We start from the raw sequence: 18,260 nt of genomic DNA on the forward strand, positions 1-18,260 counted from the left end.
ATAGGCCGTTTTGTCAGCTAGATAGCGCCTACCATACAATACCGTGCGTGCTTTCAAATGCATCGCATAAGCACTGTCACGGGGACCTTGCTTTAATGACCAGTTTATAGAATCTTTTTATGCGAACACAAGAATGGGAGAGAGCTGCACCCCCTGGGAGAGACAAATGACATCTCCCTCCATCGAGTCTGGTACAAGTAAATTCAGTAAACAATCCCTTCGGAACATTGCCATATTCTTAAAGGCGACGGTCACACACTGAATGCCAAAGGGCCTAACATAACCCTGCCCTTGTACTGGCCACACGCATGAAAAATGGCACACAAGCCTGACCGGCGTTTGCGGGCTTTCCCATATGGTCTAGCGGTCAGGATTCCTGGTGTTCACCCAGGCGGCCCGGGTTCGACTCCCGGTATGGGAAGTTTGGCTTGTCTTTGCTCCCCTTATCGAACAGCCAGAGCTTCTGTCTATTACTGAATCGCTTTTAGCCAGCAGTGGAGCTGCAGAAACCTGATAGGTTGAGGTTCTTCTCTTTACCTGCATACCTTCGATAGCTCAGCTGGTAGAGCGGAGGACTGTAGGTGGACCGTTGGCAATCCTTAGGTCGCTGGTTCGACTCCGGCTCGAAGGAGGTCACTTTTCACACTCAAACATTTTCTTGGCCGCGCTGGAGGGCAAAAGGAACTTTCCCTGACCGGGAATCGAACCCGGGCCGCGGCGGTGAGAGCGCCGAATCCTAACCACTAGACCACCAGGGAAGGGCTGTTCAGCCTGTCTCCTCAAGCCTGCCTGTGGGCCTCTACCAGATTTTGCTGCAATTTCTCAAGCAAAACCGCTAAGGCTAGCCTTTTCCTCTTGGAGAGGAGAGAGTCTCTGACCCTGGATCACAGTTCTTCCACTGAGAAACTGTCACATGCTCCGTGAGAACATCCTAACAACACCGCAACTTGCAATTCAATCAAAGCAGCTTGCAAAAGACAACAAGGAGAGCCCAGCCGTGCTCTCAGTGCCAAGAGGTGCCTGACTCACTCCGCTTTTTGTTTTCAGCCCTTCTTCTGCAGAGCATCTGGCGAAGGAGCTCGAGGTTGACAGAGCGCATAGCACAGAGTGTCGTCGTCTCTGAGGTATGCCTGGTTTTTTGAGCGGCCAGCCTTGCACTGTTTTAAAGTAATTTGCTACCCAGCTACGTTAGCCACGCCAGGAAGACAGAGATCCCTAACATGTGACGCCTCCGTCTTCAAGCTTTTCATAGCAGACCCCTCATCGGAGCGCTTCCTTACGTTGGCTCCAGGCCTGTTAATGGCATGAGAAAAAGTTGATGTTGCGACAGGCCCCGCTCCAGGCGAACACCACCAAGATGCGTGTAAACACCAGGCCGCCTGACCGGTGGGCCAGTGGCGCAATGGATAACGCGTCTGACTACGGATCAGAAGATTCTAGGTTCGACTCCTGGCTGGCTCGATCTGCCTCTTTTGCTTCGCTATCAGCCTACAGCAGTTTTATTAGTTTGTTTTATTAGCCCATAGTTTTTGACTATTGGTATTGGAATGGTTAGTTTTTTTTTTTCTTGTAAACTGACAGTCCAACCATAGGCCGTTTTGTCAGCTAGATAGCACCTACCATACAATACCGTGCGTGCTTTCAAATGCATCGCATAAGCACTGTCACGGGGACCTTGCTTTAATGACCAGTTTATAGTATCTTTTTATGCGAACACAAGAATGGGAGAGAGCTGCACCCCCTGGGAGAGACAAATGACATCTCCCTCCATCGAGTCTGGTACAAGTGAATTCAGTAAACAATCCCTTCGGAACATTGCCATATTCTTAAAGGCGACGGTCACACACTGAATGCCAAAGGGCCTAACATAACCCTGCCCTTGTACTGGCCACACGCATGAAAAATGGCACACAAGCCTGACCGGCGTTTGCGGGCTTTCCCATATGGTCTAGCGGTCAGGATTCCTGGTTTTCACCCAGGCGGCCCGGGTTCGACTCCCGGTATGGGAAGTTTGGCTTGTCTTTGCTCCCCTTATCGAACAGCCAGAGCTTCTGTCTATTACTGAATCGCATTTAGCCAGCAGTGGAGCTGCAGCAACCTGATAGGTTGAGGTTCTTCTCTTTCCCTGCATACCTTCGATAGCTCAGCTGGTAGAGCGGAGGACTGTAGGTGGAACGTTGGCAATCCTTAGGTCGCTGGTTCGACTCCGGCTCGAAGGAGGTCACTTTTTACACTCAAACATTTTCTTGGCCGCGCTGGAGGGCAAAAGGAACGTTCCCTGACCGGGAATCGAACCCGGGCCGCGGCGGTGAGAGCGCCGAATCCTAACCACTAGACCACCAGGGAAGGGCTGTTCAGCCTGTCTCCTCAAGCCTGCCTGTGGGCCTCTACCAGATTTTGCTGCAATTTCTCAAGCAAAACCGCTAAGGCTAGCCTTTTCCTCTTGGAGAGGAGAGAGTCTCTGACCCTGGATCACAGTTCTTCCACTGAGAAACTGTCACATGCTCTGTGAGAACATCCTAACAACATCGCAACTTTCAATTCAATCAAAGCAGCTTGCAAAAGACAACAAGGAGAGCCCAGCCGTGCTCTCAGTGCCAAGAGGTGCCTGACTCACTCCGCTTTTTGTTTTCAGCCCTTCTTCTGCAGAGCATCTGGCGAAGGAGCTCGAGGTTGACAGAGCGCATAGCACAGAGTGTCGTCGTCTCTGAGGTATGCCTGGCTTTTTGAGCGGCCAGCCTTGCACTGTTTTAAAGTAATTTGCTACCCAGCTACGTTAGCCACGCCAGGAAGACAGAGATCCCTAACATGTGACGCCTCCGTCTTCAAGCTTTTCATAGCAGACCCCTCTTTGGAGCGCTTCCTTACGTTGGCTCCAGGCCTGTTAATGGCATGAGAAAAAGTTGATGTTGCGACAGGCCCCGCTCCAGGCAAACACCACCAAGATGCGTGTAAACACCAGGGCGCCTCATCGGTGGGCCAGTGGTGCAATGGATAACGCGTCTGACTACGGATGAGAAGATTCTAGGTTCGACTCCTGGCTGGCTCGATCTGCCTCTTTTGCTTCGCTATCAGCCTACAGCAGTTTTATTAGCTTGTTTTATTAGCCCATAGTTTTTGACTATTGGTATTGGAATGGTTAGTTTTTTTTTCTTGTAAACTGACAGTCCAACCATAGGCCGTTTTGTCAGCTAGATAGCGCCTACCATACAATACCGTGCGTGCTTTCAAATGCATCGCATAAGCACTGTCACGGGGACCTTGCTTTAATGACCAGTTTATAGTATCTTTTTATGCGAACACAAGAATGGGAGAGAGCTGCACCCCCTGGGAGAGACAAATGACATCTCCCTCCATCGAGTCTGGTACAAGTGAATTCAGTAAACAATCCCTTCGGAACATTGCCATATTCTTAAAGGCGACGGTCACACACTGAATGCCAAAGGGCCTAACATAACCCTGCCCTTGTACTGGCCACACGCATGAAATATGGCACACAAGCCTGACCGGCGTTTGCGGGCTTTCCCATATGGTCTAGCCGTCAGGATTCCTGGTTTTCACCCAGGCGGCCCGGGTTCGACTCCCGGTATGGGAAGTTTGGCTTGTCTTTGCTCCCCTTATCGAACAGCCAGAGCTTCTGTCTATTACTGAATCGCTTTTAGCCAGCAGTGGAGCTGCAGCAACCTGATAGGTTGAGGTTCTTCTCTTTCCCTGCATACCTTCGATAGCTCAGCTGGTAGAGCGGAGGACTGTAGGTGGAACGTTGGCAATCCTTAGGTCGCTGGTTCGACTCCGGCTCGAAGGAGGTCACTTTTCACACTCAAACATTTTCTTGGCCGCGCTGGAGGGCAAAAGGAACGTTCCCTGATCGGGAATCGAACCCGGGCCGCGGCGGTGAGAGCGCCGAATCCTAACCACTAGACCACCAGGGAAGGGCTGTTCAGCCTGTCTCCTCAAGCCTGCCTGTGGGCCTCTACCAGATTTTGCTGCAATTTCTCAAGCAAAACCGCTAAGGCTAGCCTTTTCCTCTTGGAGAGGAGAGAGTCTCTGACCCTGGATCACAGTTCTTCCACTGAGAAACTGTCACATGCTCTGTGAGAACATCCTAACAACATCGCAACTTGCAATTCAATCAAAGCAGCTTGCAAAAGACAACAAGAAGAGCCCAGCCGTGCTCTCAGTGCCAAGAGGTGCCTGACTCACTCCGCTTTTTGTTTTCAGCCCTTCTTCTGCAGAGCATCTGGCGAAGGAGCTCGAGGTTGACAGAGCGCATAGCACAGAGTGTCGTCGTCTCTGAGGTATGCCTGGTTTTTTGAGCGGCCAGCCTTGCACTGTTTTAAAGTAATTTGCTACCCAGCTACGTTAGCCACGCCAGGAAGACAGAGATCCCTAACATGTGACGCCTCCGTCTTCAAGCTTTTCATAGCAGACCCCTCATCGGAGCGCTTCCTTACGTTGGCTCCAGGCCTGTTAATGGCATGAGAAAAAGTTGATGTTGCGACAGGCCCCGCTCCAGGCGAACACCACCAAGATGCGTGTAAACACCAGGGCGCCTGACCGGTGGGCCAGTGGCGCAATGGATAACGCGTCTGACTACGGATCAGAAGATTCTAGGTTCGACTACTGGCTGGCTCGATCTGCCTCTTTTGCTTCGCTATCAGCCTACAGCAGTTTTATTAGTTTGTTTTATTAGCCCATAGTTTTTGACTATTGGTATTGGAATGGTTAGTTTTTTTTTTCTTGTAAACTGACAGTCCAACCATAGGCCGTTTTGTCAGCTAGATAGCGCCTACCATACAATACCGTGCGTGCTTTCAAATGCATCGCATAAGCACTGTCACGGGGACCTTGCTTTAATGACCAGTTTATAGAATCTTTTTATGCGAACACAAGAATGGGAGAGAGCTGCACCCCCTGGGAGAGACAAATGACATCTCCCTCCATCGAGTCTGGTACAAGTGAATTCAGTAAACAATCCCTTCGGAACATTGCCATATTCTTAAAGGCGACGGTCACACACTGAATGCCAAAGGGCCTAACATAACCCTGCCCTTGTACTGGCCACACGCATGAAAAATGGCACACAAGCCTGACCGGCGTTTGCGGGCTTTCCCATATGGTCTAGCGGTCAGGATTCCTGGTGTTCACCCAGGCGGCCCGGGTTCGACTCCCGGTATGGGAAGTTTGGCTTGTCTTTGCTCCCCTTATCGAACAGCCAGAGCTTCTGTCTATTACTGAATCGCTTTTAGCCAGCAGTGGAGCTGCAGAAACCTGATAGGTTGAGGTTCTTCTCTTTACCTGCATACCTTCGATAGCTCAGCTGGTAGAGCGGAGGACTGTAGGTGGACCGTTGGCAATCCTTAGGTCGCTGGTTCGACTCCGGCTCGAAGGAGGTCACTTTTCACACTCAAACATTTTCTTGGCCGCGCTGGAGGGCAAAAGGAACTTTCCCTGACCGGGAATCGAACCCGGGCCGCGGCGGTGAGAGCGCCGAATCCTAACCACTAGACCACCAGGGAAGGGCTGTTCAGCCTGTCTCCTCAAGCCTGCCTGTGGGCCTCTACCAGATTTTGCTGCAATTTCTCAAGCAAAACCGCTAAGGCTAGCCTTTTCCTCTTGGAGAGGAGAGAGTCTCTGACCCTGGATCACAGTTCTTCCACTGAGAAACTGTCACATGCTCCGTGAGAACATCCTAACAACACCGCAACTTGCAATTCAATCAAAGCAGCTTGCAAAAGACAACAAGGAGAGCCCAGCCGTGCTCTCAGTGCCAAGAGGTGCCTGACTCACTCCGCTTTTTGTTTTCAGCCCTTCTTCTGCAGAGCATCTGGCGAAGGAGCTCGAGGTTGACAGAGCGCATAGCACAGAGTGTCGTCGTCTCTGAGGTATGCCTGGTTTTTTGAGCGGCCAGCCTTGCACTGTTTTAAAGTAATTTGCTACCCAGCTACGTTAGCCACGCCAGGAAGACAGAGATCCCTAACATGTGACGCCTCCGTCTTCAAGCTTTTCATAGCAGACCCCTCATCGGAGCGCTTCCTTACGTTGGCTCCAGGCCTGTTAATGGCATGAGAAAAAGTTGATGTTGCGACAGGCCCCGCTCCAGGCGAACACCACCAAGATGCGTGTAAACACCAGGCCGCCTGACCGGTGGGCCAGTGGCGCAATGGATAACGCGTCTGACTACGGATCAGAAGATTCTAGGTTCGACTCCTGGCTGGCTCGATCTGCCTCTTTTGCTTCGCTATCAGCCTACAGCAGTTTTATTAGTTTGTTTTATTAGCCCATAGTTTTTGACTATTGGTATTGGAATGGTTAGTTTTTTTTTTCTTGTAAACTGACAGTCCAACCATAGGCTGTTTTGTCAGCTAGATAGCACCTACCATACAATACCGTGCGTGCTTTCAAATGCATCGCATAAGCACTGTCACGGGGACCTTGCTTTAATGACCAGTTTATAGTATCTTTTTATGCGAACACAAGAATGGGAGAGAGCTGCACCCCCTGGGAGAGACAAATGACATCTCCCTCCATCGAGTCTGGTACAAGTGAATTCAGTAAACAATCCCTTCGGAACATTGCCATATTCTTAAAGGCGACGGTCACACACTGAATGCCAAAGGGCCTAACATAACCCTGCCCTTGTACTGGCCACACGCATGAAAAATGGCACACAAGCCTGACCGGCGTTTGCGGGCTTTCCCATATGGTCTAGCGGTCAGGATTCCTGGTTTTCACCCAGGCGGCCCGGGTTCGACTCCCGGTATGGGAAGTTTGGCTTGTCTTTGCTCCCCTTATCGAACAGCCAGAGCTTCTGTCAATTACTGAATCGCTTTTAGCCAGCAGTGGAGCTGCAGCAACCTGATAGGTTGAGGTTCTTCTCTTTCCCTGCATACCTTCGATAGCTCAGCTGGTAGAGCGGAGGACTGTAGGTGGACCGTTCGACTCCGGCTCGAAGGAGGTCACTTTTCACACTCAAACATTTTCTTGGCCGCGCTGGAGGGCAAAAGGAACTTTCCCTGACCGGGAATCGAACCCAGGCCGCGGCGGTGAGAGCGCCGAATCCTAACCACTAGACCACCAGGGACGGGCTGTTCAGCCTGTCTCCTCAAGCCTGCCTGTGGGCCTCTACCAGATTTTGCTGCAATTTCTCAAGCAAAACCGCTAAGGCTAGCCTTTTCCTCTTGGAGAGGAGAGAGTCTCTGACCCTGGATCACAGTTCTTCCACTGAGAAACTGTCACATGCTCCGTGAGAACATCCTAACAACACCGCAACTTGCAATTCAATCAAAGCAGCTTGCAAAAGACAACAAGGAGAGCCCAGCCGTGCTCTCAGTGCCAAGAGGTGCCTGACTCACTCCGCTTTTTGTTTTCAGCCCTTCTTCTGCAGAGCATCTGGCGAAGGAGCTCGAGGTTGACAGAGCGCATAGCACAGAGTGTCGTCGTCTCTGAGGTATGCCTGGTTTTTTGAGCGGCCAGCCTTGCACTGTTTTAAAGTAATTTGCTACCCAGCTACGTTAGCCACGCCAGGAAGACAGAGATCCCTAACATGTGACGCCTCCGTCTTCAAGCTTTTCATAGCAGACCCCTCATCGGAGCGCTTCCTTACGTTGGCTCCAGGCCTGTTAATGGCATGAGAAAAAGTTGATGTTGCGACAGGCCCCGCTCCAGGCGAACACCACCAAGATGCGTGTAAACACCAGGGCGCCTGACCGGTGGGCCAGTGGCGCAATGGATAACGCGTCTGACTACGGATCAGAAGATTCTAGGTTCGACTACTGGCTGGCTCGATCAGCCTCTTTTGCTTCGCTATCAGCCTACAGCAGTTTTATTAGTTTGTTTTATTAGCCCATAGTTTTTGACTATTGGTATTGGAATGGTTAGTTTTTTTTTTCTTGTAAACTGACAGTCCAACCATAGGCCGTTTTGTCAGCTAGATAGCACCTACCATACAATACCGTGCGTGCTTTCAAATGCATCGCATAAGCACTGTCACGGGGACCTTGCTTTAATGACCAGTTTATAGAATCTTTTTATGCGAACACAAGAATGGGAGAGAGCTGCACCCCCTGGGAGAGACAAATGACATCTCCCTCCATCGAGTCTGGTACAAGTGAATTCAGTAACCAATCCCTTCGGAACATTGCCATATTCTTAAAGGCGACGGTCACACACTGAATGCCAAAGGGCCTAACATAACCCTGCCCTTGTACTGGCCACACGCATGAAAAATGGCACACAAGCCTGACCGGCGTTTGCGGGCTTTCCCATATGGTCTAGCGGTCAGGATTCCTGGTGTTCACCCAGGCGGCCCGGGTTCGACTCCCGGTATGGGAAGTTTGGCTTGTCTTTGCTCCCCTTATCGAACAGCCAGAGCTTCTGTCTATTACTGAATCGCTTTTAGCCAGCAGTGGAGCTGCAGCAACCTGATAGGTTGAGGTTCTTCTCTTTCCCTGCATACCTTCGATAGCTCAGCTGGTAGAGCGGAGGACTGTAGGTGGAACGTTGGCAATCCTTAGGTCGCTGGTTCGACTCCGGCTCGAAGGAGGTCACTTTTCACACTCAAACATTTTCTTGGCCGCGCTGGAGGGCAAAAGGAACGTTCCCTGACCGGGAATCGAACCCGGGCCGCGGCGGTGAGAGCGCCGAATCCTAACCACTAGACCACCAGGGAAGGGCTGTTCAGCCTGTCTCCTCAAGCCTGCCTGTGGGCCTCTACCAGATTTTGCTGCAATTTCTCAAGCAAAACCGCTAAGGCTAGCCTTTTCCTCTTGGAGAGGAGAGAGTCTCTGACCCTGGATCACAGTTCTTCCACTGAGAAACTGTCACATGCTCCGTGAGAACATCCTAACAACACCGCAACTTGCAATTCAATCAAAGCAGCTTGCAAAAGACAACAAGGAGAGCCCAGCCGTGCTCTCAGTGCCAAGAGGTGCCTGACTCACTCCACTTTTTGTTTTCAGCCCTTCTTCTGCAAAGCATCTGGCGAAGGAGCTCGAGGTTGACAGAGCGCATAGCACAGAGTGTCGTCGTCTCTGAGGTATGCCTGGTTTTTTGAGCGGCCAGCCTTGCACTGTTTTAAAGTAATTTGCTACCCAGCTAAGTTAGCCACGCCAGGAAGACAGAGATCCCTAACATGTGACGCCTCCGTCTTCAAGCTTTTCATAGCAGACCCCTCATCGGAGTGCTTCGTTACGTTGGCTCCAGGCCTGTTAATGGCATGAGAAAAAGTTGATGTTGCGACAGGCCCCGCTCCAGGCGAACACCACCAAGATGCGTGTAAACACCAGGGCGCCTGACCGGTGGGCCAGTGGCGCAATGGATAACGCGTCTGACTACGGATCAGAAGATTCCAGGTTCGACTCCTGGCTGGCTCGATCTGCCTCTTTTGCTTCGCTATCAGCCTACAGCAGTTTTATTAGTTTGTTTTATTAGCCCATAGTTTTTGACTATTGGTATTGGAATGGTTAGTTTTTTTTTTTTCTTGTAAACTGACAGTCCAACCATAGGCCGTTTTGTCAGCTAGATAGCACCTTCCATACAATACCGTGCGTGCTTTCAAATGCATCGCATAAGCACTGTCACGGGGACCTTGCTTTAATGACCAGTTTATAGTATCTTTTTATGCGAACACAAGAATGGGAGAGAGCTGCACCCCCTGGGAGAGACAAATGACATCTCCCTCCATCGAGTCTGGTACAAGTGAATTCAGTAAACAATCCCTTCGGAACATTGCCATATTCTTAAAGGCGACGGTCACACACTGAATGCCAAAGGGCCTAACATAACCCTGCCCTTGTACTGGCCACACGCATGAAAAATGGCACACAAGCCTGACCGGCGTTTGCGGGCTTTCCCATATGGTCTAGCGGTCAGGATTCCTGGTTTTCACCCAGGCGGCCCGGGTTCGACTCCCGGTATGGGACGTTTGGCTTCTCTTTGCTCCCCTTATCGAACAGCCAGAGCTTCTGTCTATTACTGAATCGCTTTTAGCCAGCAGTGGAGCTGCAGCAACCTGATAGGTTGAGGTTCTTCTCTTTCCCTGGATACCTTCGATAGCTCAGCTGGTAGAGCGGAGGACTGTAGGTGGAACGTTGGCAATCCTTAGGTCGCTGGTTCGACTTTGGCTCGAAGGAGGTCACTTTTCACACTCAAACATCTTCTTGGCCGCGCTGGAGGGCAAAAGGAACGTTCCCTGACCGGGAATCGAACCCAGGCCGCAGCGGTGAGAGCGCCGAATCCTAACCACTAGACCACCAGGGAAGGGCTGTTCAGCTTGTCTCCTCAAGCCTGCCTGTGGGCCTCTACCAGATTTTGCTGCAATTTCTCAAGCAAAACCGCTAAGGCTAGCCTTTTCCTCTTGGAGAGGAGAGAGTCTCTGACCCTGGCTCACAGTTCTTCCACTGAGAAACTGTCACATGCTCCGTGAGAACATCCTAACAACACCGCAACTTGCAATTCAATCAAAGCAGCTTGCAAAAGACAACAAGGAGAGCCCAGCCGTGCTCTCAGTGCCAAGAGGTGCCTGACTCACTCCACTTTTTGTTTTCAGCCCTTCTTCTGCAAAGCATCTGGCGAAGGAGCTCGAGGTTGACAGAGCGCATAGCACAGAGTGTCGTCGTCTCTGAGGTATGCCTGGCTTTTTGAGCGGCCAGCCTTGCACTGTTTTAAAGTAATTTGCTACCCAGCTACGTTAGCCACGCCAGGAAGACAGAGATCCCTAACATGTGACGCCTCCGTCTTCAAGCTTTTCATAGCAGACCCCTCATCGGAGCGCTTCCTTACGTTGGCTCCAGGCCTGTTAATGGCATGAGAAAAAGTTGATGTTGCGACAGGCCCCGCTCCAGACGAACACCACCAAGATGCTTGTAAACACCAGGGCGCCTGACCGGTGGGCCAGTGGCGCAATGGATAACGCGTCTGACTACGGATCAGAAGATTCTAGGTTCTACTCCTGGCTGGCTCGATCTGCCTCGTTTGCTTCGCTATCAGCCTACAGCAGTTTTATTAGTTTGTTTTATTAGCCCATAGTTTTTGACTATTGGTTTTGGAATGGTTAGTTTTTTTTTTTCTTGTAAACTGACAGTCCAACCATAGGCCGTTTTGTCAGCTAGATAGCACCTACCATACAATACCGTGCGTGCTTTCAAATGCATCGCATAAGCACTGTCACGGGGACCTTGCTTTAATGACCAGTTTATAGTATCTTTTTATGCGAACACAAGAATGGGAGAGAGCTGCACCCCCTGGGAGAGACAAATGACATCTCCCTCCATCGAGTCTGGTACAAGTGAATTCAGTAAACAATCCCTTCGGAACATTGCCATATTCTTAAAGGCGACGGTCACACACTGAATGCCAAAGGGCCTAACATAACCCTGCCCTTGTACTGGCCACACGCATGAAAAATGGCACACAAGCCTGACCGGCGTTTGCGGGCTTTCCCATATGGTCTAGCGGTCAGGATTCCTGGTTTTCACCCAGGCGGCCCGGGTTCGACTCCCGGTATGGGAAGTTTGGCTTGTCTTTGCTCCCCTTATCGAACAGCCAGAGCTTCTGTCTATTACTGAATCGCATTTAGCCAGCAGTGGAGCTGCAGCAACCTGATAGGTTGAGGTTCTTCTCTTTCCCTGCATACCTTCGATAGCTCAGCTGGTAGAGCGGAGGACTGTAGGTGGAACGTTGGCAATCCTTAGGTCGCTGGTTCGACTCCGGCTCGAAGGAGGTCACTTTTCACACTCAAACATTTTCTTGGCCGCGCTGGAGGGCAAAAGGAACGTTCCCTGACCGGGAATCGAACCCGGGCCGCGGCGGTGAGAGCGCCGAATCCTAACCACTAGACCACCAGGGAAGGGCTGTTCAGCCTGTCTCCTCAAGCCTGCCTGTGGGCCTCTACCAGATTTTGCTGCAATTTCTCAAGCAAAACCGCTAAGGCTAGCCTTTTCCTCTTGGAGAGGAGAGAGTCTCTGACCCTGGATCACAGTTCTTCCACTGAGAAACTGTCACATGCTCTGTGAGAACATCCTAACAACATCGCAACTTTCAATTCAATCAAAGCAGCTTGCAAAAGACAACAAGGAGAGCCCAGCCGTGCTCTCAGTGCCAAGAGGTGCCTGACTTACTCCGCTTTTTGTTTTCAGCCCTTCTTCTGCAGAGCATCTGGCGAAGGAGCTCGAGGTTGACAGAGCGCATAGCACAGAGTGTCGTCGTCTCTGAGGTATGCCTGGCTTTTTGAGCGGCCAGCCTTGCACTGTTTTAAAGTAATTTGCTACCCAGCTACGTTAGCCACGCCAGGAAGACAGAGATCCCTAACATGTGACGCCTCCGTCTTCAAGCTTTTCATAGCAGACCCCTCTTTGGAGCGCTTCCTTACGTTGGCTCCAGGCCTGTTAATGGCATGAGAAAAAGTTGATGTTGCGACAGGCCCCGCTCCAGGCAAACACAACCAAGATGCGTGTAAACACCAGGGCGCCTCATCGGTGGGCCAGTGGCGCAATGGATAACGCGTCTGACTACGGATCAGAAGATTCTAGGTTCGACTCCTGGCTGGCTCGATCTGCCTCTTTTGCTTCGCTATCAGCCTACAGCAGTTTTATTAGCTTGTTTTATTAGCCCATAGTTTTTGACTATTGGTATTGGAATGGTTAGTTTTTTTTTCTTGTAAACTGACAGTCCAACCATAGGCCGTTTTGTCAGCTAGATAGCGCCTACCATACAATACCGTGCGTGCTTTCAAATGCATCGCATAAGCACTGTCACGGGGACCTTGCTTTAATGACCAGTTTATAGTATCTTTTTATGCGAACACAAGAATGGGAGAGAGCTGCACCCCCTGGGAGAGACAAATGACATCTCCCTCCATCGAGTCTGGTACAAGTGAATTCAGTAAACAATCCCTTCGGAACATTGCCATATTCTTAAAGGCGACGGTCACACACTGAATGCCAAAGGGCCTAACATAACCCTGCCCTTGTACTGGCCACACGCATGAAAAATGGCACACAAGCCTGACCGGCGTTTGCGGGCTTTCCCATATGGTCTAGCAGTCAGGATTCCTGGTTTTCACCCAGGCGGCCCGGGTTCGACTCCCGGTATGGGAAGTTTGGCTTGTCTTTGCTCCCCTTATCGAACAGCCAGAGCTTCTGTCTATTACTGAATCGCTTTTAGCCAGCAGTGGAGCTGCAGCAACCTGATAGGTTGAGGTTCTTCTCTTTCCCTGCATACCTTCGATAGCTCAGCTGGTAGAGCGGAGGACTGTAGGTGGAACGTTGGCAATCCTTAGGTCGCTGGTTCGACTCCGGCTCGAAGGAGGTCACTTTTCACACTCAAACATTTTCTTGGCCGCGCTGGAGGGCAAAAGGAACGTTCCCTGATCGGGAATCGAACCCGGGCCGCGGCGGTGAGAGCGCCGAATCCTAACCACTAGACCACCAGGGAAGGGCTGTTCAGCCTGTCTCCTCAAGCCTGCCTGTGGGCCTCTACCAGATTTTGCTGCAATTTCTCAAGCAAAACCGCTAAGGCTAGCCTTTTCCTCTTGGAGAGGAAAGAGTCTCTGACCCTGGATCACAGTTCTTCCACTGAGAAACTGTCACATGCTCTGTGAGAACATCCTAACAACATCGCAACTTGCAATTCAATCAAAGCAGCTTGCAAAAGACAACAAGAAGAGCCCAGCCGTGCTCTCAGTGCCAAGAGGTGCCTGACTCACTCCGCTTTTTGTTTTCAGCCCTTCTTCTGCAGAGCATCTGGCGAAGGAGCTCGAGGTTGACAGAGCGCATAGCACAGAGTGTCGTCGTCTCTGAGGTATGCCTGGTTTTTTGAGCGGCCAGCCTTGCACTGTTTTAAAGTAATTTGCTACCCAGCTACGTTAGCCACGCCAGGAAGACAGAGATCCCTAACATGTGACGCCTCCGTCTTCAAGCTTTTCATAGCAGACCCCTCATCGGAGCGCTTCCTTACGTTGGCTCCAGGCCTGTTAATGGCATGAGAAAAAGTTGATGTTGCGACAGGCCCCGCTCCAGGCGAACACCACCAAGATGCGTGTAAACACCAGGGCGCCTGACCGGTGGGCCAGTGGCGCAATGGATAACGCGTCTGACTACGGATCAGAAGATTCTAGGTTCGACTACTGGCTGGCTCGATCTGCCTCTTTTGCTTCGCTATCAGCCTACAGCAGTTTTATTAGTTTGTTTTATTAGCCCATAGTTTTTGACTATTGGTATTGGAATGGTTAGTTTTTTTTTTCTTGTAAACTGACAGTCCAACCATAGGCCGTTTTGTCAGCTAGATAGCGCCTACCATACAATACCGTGCGTGCTTTCAAATGCATCGCATAAGCACTGTCACGGGGACCTTGCTTTAATGACCAGTTTATAGAATCTTTTTATGCGAACACAAGAATGGGAGAGAGCTGCACCCCCTGGGAGAGACAAATGACATCTCCCTCCATCGAGTCTGGTACAAGTGAATTCAGTAAACAATCCCTTCGGAACATTGCCATATTCTTAAAGGCGACGGTCACACACTGAATGCCAAAGGGCCTAACATAACCCTGCCCTTGTACTGGCCACACGCATGAAAAATGGCACACAAGCCTGACCGGCGTTTGCGGGCTTTCCCATATGGTCTAGCGGTCAGGATTCCTGGTGTTCACCCAGGCGGCCCGGGTTCGACTCCCGGTATGGGAAGTTTGGCTTGTCTTTGCTCCCCTTATCGAACAGCCAGAGCTTCTGTCTATTACTGAATCGCTTTTAGCCAGCAGTGGAGCTGCAGAAACCTGATAGGTTGAGGTTCTTCTCTTTACCTGCATACCTCCGATAGCTCAGCTGGTAGAGCGGAGGACTGTAGGTGGACCGTTGGCAATCCTTAGGTCGCTGGTTCGACTCCGGCTCGAAGGAGGTCACTTTTCACACTCAAACATTTTCTTGGCCGCGCTGGAGGGCAAAAGGAACTTTCCCTGACCGGGAATCGAACCCGGGCCGCGGCGGTGAGAGCGCCGAATCCTAACCACTAGACCACCAGGGAAGGGCTGTTCAGCCTGTCTCCTCAAGCCTGCCTGTGGGCCTCTACCAGATTTTGCTGCAATTTCTCAAGCAAAACCGCTAAGGCTAGCCTTTTCCTCTTGGAGAGGAGAGAGTCTCTGACCCTGGATCACAGTTCTTCCACTGAGAAACTGTCACATGCTCCGTGAGAACATCCTAACAACACCGCAACTTGCAATTCAATCAAAGCAGCTTGCAAAAGACAACAAGGAGAGCCCAGCCGTGCTCTCAGTGCCAAGAGGTGCCTGACTCACTCCGCTTTTTGTTTTCAGCCCTTCTTCTGCAGAGCATCTGGCGAAGGAGCTCGAGGTTGACAGAGCGCATAGCACAGAGTGTCGTCGTCTCTGAGGTATGCCTGGTTTTTTGAGCGGCCAGCCTTGCACTGTTTTAAAGTAATTTGCTACCCAGCTACGTTAGCCACGCCAGGAAGACAGAGATCCCTAACATGTGACGCCTCCGTCTTCAAGCTTTTCATAGCAGACCCCTCATCGGAGCGCTTCCTTACGTTGGCTCCAGGCCTGTTAATGGCATGAGAAAAAGTTGATGTTGCGACAGGCCCCGCTCCAGGCGAACACCACCAAGATGCGTGTAAACACCAGGCCGCCTGACCGGTGGGCCAGTGGCGCAATGGATAACGCGTCTGACTACGGATCAGAAGATTCTAGGTTCGACTCCTGGCTGGCTCGATCTGCCTCTTTTGCTTCGCTATCAGCCTACAGCAGTTTTATTAGTTTGTTTTATTAGCCCATAGTTTTTGACTATTGGTATTGGAATGGTTAGTTTTTTTTTCTTGTAAACTGACAGTCCAACCATAGGCTGTTTTGTCAGCTAGATAGCACCTACCATACAATACCGTGCGTGCTTTCAAATGCATCGCATAAGCACTGTCACGGGGACCTTGCTTTAATGACCAGTTTATAGTATCTTTTTATGCGAACACAAGAATGGGAGAGAGCTGCACCCCCTGGGAGAGACAAATGACATCTCCCTCCATCGAGTCTGGTACAAGTGAATTCAGTAAACAATCCCTTCGGAACATTGCCATATTCTTAAAGGCGACGGTCACACACTGAATGCCAAAGGGCCTAACATAACCCTGCCCTTGTACTGGCCACACGCATGAAAAATGGCACACAAGCCTGACCGGCGTTTGCGGGCTTTCCCATATGGTCTAGCGGTCAGGATTCCTGGTTTTCACCCAGGCGGCCCGGGTTCGACTCCCGGTATGGGAAGTTTGGCTTGTCTTTGCTCCCCTTATCGAACAGCCAGAGCTTCTGTCAATTACTGAATCGCTTTTAGCCAGCAGTGGAGCTGCAGCAACCTGATAGGTTGAGGTTCTTCTCTTTCCCTGCATACCTTCGATAGCTCAGCTGGTAGAGCGGAGGACTGTAGGTGGACCGTTCGACTCCGGCTCGAAGGAGGTCACTTTTCACACTCAAACATTTTCTTGGCCGCGCTGGAGGGCAAAAGGAACTTTCCCTGACCGGGAATCGAACCCAGGCCGCGGCGGTGAGAGCGCCGAATCCTAACCACTAGACCACCAGGGACGGGCTGTTCAGCCTGTCTCCTCAAGCCTGCCTGTGGGCCTCTACCAGATTTTGCTGCAATTTCTCAAGCAAAACCGCTAAGGCTAGCCTTTTCCTCTTGGAGAGGAGAGAGTCTCTGACCCTGGATCACAGTTCTTCCACTGAGAAACTGTCACATGCTCCGTGAGAACATCCTAACAACACCGCAACTTTCAATTCAATCAAAGCAGCTTGCAAAAGACAACAAGGAGAGCCCAGCCGTGCTCTCAGTGCCAAGAGGTGCCTGACTCACTCCGCTTTTGTTTTCAGCCCTTCTTATGCAGAGCATCTGGCGAAGGAGCTCGAGGTTGACAGAGCGCATAGCACAGAGTGTCGTCGTCTCTGAGGTATGCCTGGCTTTTTGAGCGGCCAGCCTTGCACTGTTTTAAAGTAATTTGCTACCCAGCTACGTTAGCCACGCCAGGAAGACAGAGATCCCTAACATGTGACGCCTCCGTCTTCAAGCTTTTCATAGCAGACCCCTCATCGGAGCGCTTCCTTACGTTGGCTCCAGGCCTGTTAATGGCATGAGAAAAAGTTGATGTTGCGACAGGCCCCGCTCCAGGCGAACACCACCAAGATGCGTGTAAACACCAGGGCGCCTGACCGGTGGGCCAGTGGCGCAATGGATAACGCGTCTGACTACGGATCAGAAGATTCTAGGTTTGACTCCTGGCTGGCTCGATCTGCCTCTTTTGCTTCGCTATCAGCCTACAGCAGTTTTATTAGCTTGTTTTATTAGCCCATAGTTTTTGACTATTGGTATTGGAATGGTTAGTTTTTTTTTCTTGTAAACTGACAGTCCAACCATAGGCCGTTTTGTCAGCTAGATAGCGCCTACCATACAATACCGTGCGTGCTTTCAAATGCATCGCATAAGCACTGTCACGGGGACCTTGCTTTAATGACCAGTTTATAGTATCTTTTTATGCTAACACAAGAATGGGAGAGAGCTGCACCCCCTGGGAGAGACAAATGACATCTCCCTCCATCGAGTCTGGTACAAGTGAATTCAGTAAACAATCCCTTCGGAACATTGCCATATTCTTAAAGGCGACGGTCACACACTGAATGCCAAAGGGCCTAACATAACCCTGCCCTTGTACTGGCCACACGCATGAAAAATGGCACACAAGCCTGACCGGCGTTTGCGGGCTTTCCCATATGGTCTAGCGGTCAGGATTCCTGGTTTTCACCCAGGCGGCCCGGGTTCGACTCCCGGTATGGGAAGTTTGGCTTGTCTTTGCTCCCCTTATCGAACAGCCAGAGCTTCTGTCTATTACTGAATCGCTTTTAGCCAGCAGTGGAGCTGCAGCAACCTGATAGGTTGAGGTTCTTCTCTCTCCCTGCATACCTTCGATGGCGGTACCTGACAACCACAAGTCTGTAAAATCAATCCAATAGCATGCCGAGTTCAATCTTTCAAAAACCAATTAAATTGCGAACTCCATTTTTGCCCGTCCAATGAAATGGCAAGGTCCATTTTTCATACTCCAATCACCGCGCGTAGTCCATCTTTGAGCATTCCATCCAATCTCCGCGTTGCGAACTCCATCTTTGCTTGTCCAATGAAATGGCGAGGTTCATTTTTCATACTCCAATCACCGCGCGTAGTCCATCTTTGAGCATTCCATCCAATCTCCGCGTTACGAACTCC

At 50.8% G+C, this 18,260-nt stretch overlaps 21 non-coding genes across 21 annotated transcripts; 13 read left to right on the plus strand and 8 right to left on the minus strand.

Annotated features, from left to right (window-relative positions):
- Window positions 1-686: 686 nt before the first annotated feature.
- Window positions 687-758, minus strand: trnae-cuc (transfer RNA glutamic acid (anticodon CUC)). Its single transcript has one exon. It is a non-coding gene; the product is annotated as a tRNA-Glu (tRNA).
- A 630-nt stretch (window positions 759-1,388) lies between these two features.
- On the plus strand, window positions 1,389-1,461 carry trnar-acg (transfer RNA arginine (anticodon ACG)). The gene has a single exon. It is a non-coding gene; the product is annotated as a tRNA-Arg (tRNA).
- A 476-nt stretch (window positions 1,462-1,937) lies between these two features.
- Window positions 1,938-2,009, plus strand: trnae-uuc (transfer RNA glutamic acid (anticodon UUC)). Its single transcript has one exon. It is a non-coding gene; the product is annotated as a tRNA-Glu (tRNA).
- Window positions 2,010-2,274: 265 nt separating this feature from the next.
- On the minus strand, window positions 2,275-2,346 carry trnae-cuc (transfer RNA glutamic acid (anticodon CUC)). Its single transcript has one exon. It is a non-coding gene; the product is annotated as a tRNA-Glu (tRNA).
- Window positions 2,347-5,447: 3,101 nt separating this feature from the next.
- Window positions 5,448-5,519, minus strand: trnae-cuc (transfer RNA glutamic acid (anticodon CUC)). Its single transcript has one exon. It is a non-coding gene; the product is annotated as a tRNA-Glu (tRNA).
- A 630-nt stretch (window positions 5,520-6,149) lies between these two features.
- trnar-acg (transfer RNA arginine (anticodon ACG)) lies at window positions 6,150-6,222 on the plus strand. The gene has a single exon. It is a non-coding gene; the product is annotated as a tRNA-Arg (tRNA).
- A 475-nt stretch (window positions 6,223-6,697) lies between these two features.
- Window positions 6,698-6,769, plus strand: trnae-uuc (transfer RNA glutamic acid (anticodon UUC)). The gene has a single exon. It is a non-coding gene; the product is annotated as a tRNA-Glu (tRNA).
- Window positions 6,770-7,012: 243 nt separating this feature from the next.
- On the minus strand, window positions 7,013-7,084 carry trnae-cuc (transfer RNA glutamic acid (anticodon CUC)). Its single transcript has one exon. It is a non-coding gene; the product is annotated as a tRNA-Glu (tRNA).
- A 1,515-nt stretch (window positions 7,085-8,599) lies between these two features.
- trnae-cuc (transfer RNA glutamic acid (anticodon CUC)) lies at window positions 8,600-8,671 on the minus strand. Its single transcript has one exon. It is a non-coding gene; the product is annotated as a tRNA-Glu (tRNA).
- A 630-nt stretch (window positions 8,672-9,301) lies between these two features.
- On the plus strand, window positions 9,302-9,374 carry trnar-acg (transfer RNA arginine (anticodon ACG)). Its single transcript has one exon. It is a non-coding gene; the product is annotated as a tRNA-Arg (tRNA).
- A 477-nt stretch (window positions 9,375-9,851) lies between these two features.
- trnae-uuc (transfer RNA glutamic acid (anticodon UUC)) lies at window positions 9,852-9,923 on the plus strand. Its single transcript has one exon. It is a non-coding gene; the product is annotated as a tRNA-Glu (tRNA).
- A 967-nt stretch (window positions 9,924-10,890) lies between these two features.
- Window positions 10,891-10,963, plus strand: trnar-acg (transfer RNA arginine (anticodon ACG)). Its single transcript has one exon. It is a non-coding gene; the product is annotated as a tRNA-Arg (tRNA).
- A 476-nt stretch (window positions 10,964-11,439) lies between these two features.
- On the plus strand, window positions 11,440-11,511 carry trnae-uuc (transfer RNA glutamic acid (anticodon UUC)). Its single transcript has one exon. It is a non-coding gene; the product is annotated as a tRNA-Glu (tRNA).
- Window positions 11,512-11,776: 265 nt separating this feature from the next.
- Window positions 11,777-11,848, minus strand: trnae-cuc (transfer RNA glutamic acid (anticodon CUC)). The gene has a single exon. It is a non-coding gene; the product is annotated as a tRNA-Glu (tRNA).
- Window positions 11,849-12,478: 630 nt separating this feature from the next.
- trnar-acg (transfer RNA arginine (anticodon ACG)) lies at window positions 12,479-12,551 on the plus strand. Its single transcript has one exon. It is a non-coding gene; the product is annotated as a tRNA-Arg (tRNA).
- A 2,398-nt stretch (window positions 12,552-14,949) lies between these two features.
- Window positions 14,950-15,021, minus strand: trnae-cuc (transfer RNA glutamic acid (anticodon CUC)). Its single transcript has one exon. It is a non-coding gene; the product is annotated as a tRNA-Glu (tRNA).
- Window positions 15,022-15,651: 630 nt separating this feature from the next.
- trnar-acg (transfer RNA arginine (anticodon ACG)) lies at window positions 15,652-15,724 on the plus strand. Its single transcript has one exon. It is a non-coding gene; the product is annotated as a tRNA-Arg (tRNA).
- Window positions 15,725-16,198: 474 nt separating this feature from the next.
- On the plus strand, window positions 16,199-16,270 carry trnae-uuc (transfer RNA glutamic acid (anticodon UUC)). The gene has a single exon. It is a non-coding gene; the product is annotated as a tRNA-Glu (tRNA).
- A 243-nt stretch (window positions 16,271-16,513) lies between these two features.
- On the minus strand, window positions 16,514-16,585 carry trnae-cuc (transfer RNA glutamic acid (anticodon CUC)). Its single transcript has one exon. It is a non-coding gene; the product is annotated as a tRNA-Glu (tRNA).
- Window positions 16,586-17,214: 629 nt separating this feature from the next.
- Window positions 17,215-17,287, plus strand: trnar-acg (transfer RNA arginine (anticodon ACG)). The gene has a single exon. It is a non-coding gene; the product is annotated as a tRNA-Arg (tRNA).
- Window positions 17,288-17,761: 474 nt separating this feature from the next.
- On the plus strand, window positions 17,762-17,833 carry trnae-uuc (transfer RNA glutamic acid (anticodon UUC)). The gene has a single exon. It is a non-coding gene; the product is annotated as a tRNA-Glu (tRNA).
- Window positions 17,834-18,260: the final 427 nt, after the last annotated feature.

Source organism: Pseudorasbora parva, chromosome 22 (assembly GCF_024679245.1).
Source record: "Pseudorasbora parva isolate DD20220531a chromosome 22, ASM2467924v1, whole genome shotgun sequence".
Classification (NCBI taxonomy): Eukaryota; Metazoa; Chordata; class Actinopteri; order Cypriniformes; family Gobionidae; genus Pseudorasbora; species Pseudorasbora parva.